Consider the following 5310-nt stretch of genomic DNA (forward strand, 5'->3'; position numbering starts at 1 on the left):
TTATTTTTTAAATGTACCTGCATCGTACACAGGGTGCGATTTGTCGGAAAACCAGAAGGGGGGATATGTATCAGATTGTAAGCAATATCAATGGAATTACATTGAACTGTGATAAAATCATGTGGGAAAAGTGGCGATATCAAGACAAGAAGGGGGGACAATCCCTCCCATCCCCCCCTATAGGCCTTGAGCCAGAAGCCAAAAATTGACCTCTCGCAATCGAACGGGTGGGCAAGTTCTAATCTGTTTTTTTGACTTCTTGGACATCTCAAGTTAACAGTTTGGCATGATAACCATTGCAAACAGGTAGCTTTTTGGTAGTTATCATGTGTTGAAATGGTGGACCAGTAAAATGGAAATGTGAAAAATCGGTATTGTGGTTCTTTGTTATTATGTAGTTTGTTGACCACACAGGGTGCTTAAATGACCTCAGGGATGGTTTCCCTTCTATCAGGACCCTACAGGAGTTGTTAGACCACACTAATAGGCTAATAGAATCACCTCAGCAATATGTGAATGACAAAATGTGATAAAATATGAAATCCGTTTTTGTTTTTATTAAGCTTATTATTATTACATTTCCCCCAACAGTAAAACAAAAACAAAAAACATAATGAACAAACACATACTAACATGTGATAACCATACTGTACATTAACATGGCATGATAACCATTGCAAAAAGGTAGTTAGTGAATGATCATGCATTGAAATGGTGGACCAGTAAAACGGAAATGTGAAAACTGTATTGTTTTTTGTTATTATGCAGTTTGTTGACCACACAGGGTGCCTACATTTCCTCAGGGATGCTTTCCATTCAATCAAGACCCTAAAGAGGTTGTTAGACCATACCAATTGACCTAATAGAATCACCAAAGCAATATGTGATTGACAAAATGTGATAAAAATGACAACATATGAAATCTTCTTAACTTTTCCTGCAACAGCAAGAATAAATAAAGAGCATTATTTCAGTCCTCAGGATCTGACTCAGTCTAGTAAATATCTGTAAATATGTCACCATGATTATCCTCTTCATGCTGATATACACATGTTTGAAGTTTTCAGAGGGTTGTGCAGCATTTCCAGCTACTTCTCAGACATTGGCAATCCAGCAGTTTACATTGATGGCTGTACTTGCAAGACATCAGTTGTAACACTGCCTCAGGGGCTGAATATCCCCACATCCACTGTATAGTGAGATGGACATTTTCATCGTTGGCCCAGACATGGTCAAGTGGGCTTGGGATTTGTGGATGCTGCTGAAGACTTGCTTTCCAGATGCCAGACTGATAGTTGGCACACATAGTTTGCATGAGGAGGTAGTCCTCACACTACTACTACTACTACTACTACTACTAGTCCTCACATGGTGGAAATTGGCTTGATTCACACTCTCCATGCTGAGTGCAGAAAAGCTGGTAGCGGGCTGTATTTATGTTCTACGTATTTGTCGATGCTATGTAGAGTTGGCACCTAAATGCTTCACGAATAGGTCCATGGACAGTTCCCAGTCCCGTCCCAGCTCATGAAAAAACTGTTTGAAAGAGCTCTGAACTCATCGTGAGCTTTAAGGCTGAGCTTTCCACGACCTGCACATCCTTTTGTGTTTTTATGATTATTTTTGTATTTACTTTAAAAAAAAAAAAAATACTTAATAAAAATGTGATTTGAGTAAAAGTTACCTTCAGTTTGCTTTCATATCGCTTTCCTTCAATAGCACCCTTCGTGACCTCTAGCTATCTCTGCACAAGTCATCTTCGAATAACCTGGCGATCGTGACAACACAATTCTGTGTATGCTGGTGTGGCAAAGTTGCAGGGCTAGGGTCAGCCCATTCATACAACAGCCCATTACTCTGAACTTAAGCGTCTGGATTTCATTGTGTTTGGGTCGTGGGCCTTAAATTGCAAAGACTGGGAAGCCTACCAAAGGAAATAGTCTGGTGCAGAGCTGTAGAGAAAGAGTTGGATCATCCTTTGATCTTTGCCGACGAGTGGTCACGTGGTTTGCGTAGTCTACGCCCACCGCAGAAGGGTCCTATACACCGGGAGCTGTCAATATATTTCATTGAGCGAGAGCGTCCTTTTACGGTAATTATATCAGATTATACCCCCCCCAAAAAAACGAGTTCGGTTTGTTTTTTGTAGGCCATTTTATGGCCTTCATTGTCATGTAAAAATATTGTAGTGTCAATACCGTAATACTGTAATATCATTGCAGTTACACTTTTGGAGGGAAACGTCATCTTAGCTAGGAAGCTCCATTACTTACCATTGAGATGCTAATTGTCCGTAGCCCTTGATAATGTCTATTTGTTTTGGATTAAGCAGATTTACAGTAGGATATTTTAATGGATAAATACTTCCAATACATAAAAAATAAATACACACACATATATATAAACACAGCATGTCCCAGTTGTAGGCCTACAGTAATATAACATTACTGTTAATTTCGGCCTTTATGATGCTAGTCATCATCAGACCTGCCAAACCACTCAATGCAGGATGCAAATGAACATGAACATGATGCAATGAACATGAAGTAAATAACCCACAGCTGTACAACCTGTGCTTGAATGGTTCAATCTTTTATTTGAAAGAAAAATTACTCCAAATAATAATAATTATATTGGTATAGAAACATAAACAACCCAAACAAAATAACTATGAATAAAACGGCATGTCTGTGTACATGACAAGACGTGTGTGTGTGTGTGTGTGTGTGTGTGTGTGTGCGCGTGTGTGTGTGTTTTCGTGAAATCAATAATGCATGAAGAATTGGAATTCACTGGAACTGGAAACATGCTGGAACTTCCAATGCATTGAAAGCATCAACCTATGACCAGAGTGGAGGAGACAGGAGAAAAAAAAGAGAGAGAGATTTATTTAAATACATGGCATGGGTGTTGGTGCTGAAAGGGATTGATTTGAATATTTCAGAAAAGACTGATCTGCTGGGATATTCACACATAACCATCTCTGGGGTTAACAAAGAATGGTAAGGGGGGAAAAAGGGTGAGCAGAGATTCTGTGGGCAAAAAATGTCTTGTTGATGGCAGAGGTCAGAGGAGAATAGCCAGACTGGTTGGAGCTGATACAAAGGCAACATTAAGTCAAATAACAACTCTGTACAACAAAGGTATGCATAAGAGAATCCCTGATCACACGGCACATCAAATCTTGAGGCAAATGGGTTACAGCAGCAGAAAAGCACATTTGCTGCCACTCCTGTCAGCTAAGAACAGGAAAATAAGGCAACAATTTGGACTGGCTCACCATACACGACACTAAAAGATTGGAAAAATGTTGCCTGGTCTGATGAGTTTTGATATCTACATCTACACTCAGGTGGAATTGACAGAATTTGTCGACAACAACATGAAAAGATGGATCAACCCTCTATTACATCAACGTTTCATGCAGGAGATAGAATGGCATAGGGATATTTTCTTAGCACAATTTGGGCCAATTAGAACCAATTAATACTTTGTATTTGTTGGAATGCCACAGCCTACCCAATACTTTGTTTAAAGGTACAGTGCCAAAATGGTAGGCCACAACCTGGAGGGACATTTATTGGAAAGTTAAATGGATCACACAGCAAGAATGGCAGACAAGATTGCTCTGGACCCTTTGCTAAACCAATAATTAGCACTCCTCCCTTCTGCAAGAAATTTTAGAATGCCTTGCTGCTGAAAAAAAATAAATATAAACACCATTTTCTCCCTCATTCTATAGTATTGCTTAACAGAAGTGGAGAACAGTAGAATGCACACATCTACATGGAAAGCATATATTTTTTTTAATACCACAGAAGAATATTTTAAGTTTTTTTTGGCAACTTAATTTATTGTATTGTGCTGCCCTAACGGCTTGGGCCTAGAGAATCTAGAGGACAAGACAAATGGCCATATTGTTTTTAAATGCCTGTTTACATGTGGATTGTGGAGAAGTGTCACGCTAGACACATTTCTGTGAAAACAGACACTAAAAGTTAGTTATCTCATCTTACACGGGTGGCAAGAGTAGGCATTGCAACTATGCTGCCCATTCCTACGTGTCATTAACATTTATTAAAGTAATACATTTAAATTCACTGAGTCACAGTACTCCACAAAATTCAAGTGAACACTGAACACTGCACACTAGAAAATTGCATTTATGCCTCATCCATGCAAGGGGGCAGCCCCCAGCCTCCTGCAACTAAGCCATGTCTGGCAAAAGCACGTCCCATCAACAGCAGCAGTCTCATGCAGTAGCAGCAGAATCATTTCCACCTGTAAAACAACTCAATGGGAATACAAAGACAAAAACAGTGATATTAGTCAAATGATGAACTGGATCTGGACGGTTAAATATTTCACAGCCAGTCACTGCTGATTGAAATAAGTGATTTTCAATGAATTTGTGGTATCATTATGACCAAGTGAATAATTAGAGCTGACAGCTATGACTCTGTTTTGTGGTACAGGATTACCATGGTTTGCTGTGCTGCTTTTGGGTGCACCAATAGGACGGAGAAGGGCTTCCGACTGTACCGCTTCCCAAAAGACACCAGTCGGAGAAAGAAATGGCTGGCGATGGTTCGCAGAGAGAACTTCTGTGCGGACAATACAAAACTTTGCGAGGTAATGTTAGCTTTGGGCTCATGGTTTCATAAAGTTTCAGGTTGTCATGCTATTCACTGTAGCTGATGAAGCTTAACTGTAAGTAACTCAGTCAATTTGTGGGTGTGCTTGACGTGAAATGTACTACAATGACATTGTGCAAGTAATCTCATATCCATACCTTCTTTCAGATTCACTTTGAAAGGACCCAGTTCACCTTTACCAAGAAGGGTAAGGAGAGGTTGAGGTCTGATGCAGTCCCGACCCTTTTCAGTCATAGGCCTACACCTAAGAGGAGGAGGTCACCCATGAGGAGGGAAGGGCCTTACTTCCACCCTGATGACCACATCTACTGCAAAAAGTTGCACTACGGTATGACAGTTACAAGAAGATTTTGGAATCTAGAGTGGTGCACATTTTAGTGTGATAAGCGTATATGTAATATTTTAGTTTATTTTCCAGAATTCACCTTTTCCATAAACACTTACCACCACACACATTCAAAACACTTATTATGACAGACAAAACTGCACTGTTTAGACATGAGGGGGGGGGGCGCAATACCTTCTCTGGCCAATCCTACACAGTGCACCTTTACATGAGCCTTGGGAACCTTGTAATAGTAGACCACTGACAATCTCAACTGGTTGTAGTGTAGATGGACTGATTGATTCAAAGCCATGGCCCAGTGGTTAAGGA

The 5310-nt window shown here is 40.1% G+C and overlaps 1 long non-coding RNA gene across 1 annotated transcript; it reads right to left on the bottom strand.

Moving 5' to 3' along the window:
• Window positions 1-3832: 3832 nt before the first annotated feature.
• On the bottom strand, window positions 3833-4576 carry LOC134469288 (uncharacterized). The gene is made up of 2 exons (XR_010038961.1): window positions 4482-4576; window positions 3833-4281 (listed from the first exon to the last, which is right to left on the bottom strand). It is a non-coding gene; the product is annotated as an uncharacterized LOC134469288 (long non-coding RNA).
• Between the last annotated feature and the right edge of the window lie 734 nt (window positions 4577-5310).

The sequence above is a fragment of the Engraulis encrasicolus genome, chromosome 2 (genome assembly GCF_034702125.1).
Source record: "Engraulis encrasicolus isolate BLACKSEA-1 chromosome 2, IST_EnEncr_1.0, whole genome shotgun sequence".
Lineage (NCBI taxonomy): Eukaryota > Metazoa > Chordata > Actinopteri > Clupeiformes > Engraulidae > Engraulis > Engraulis encrasicolus.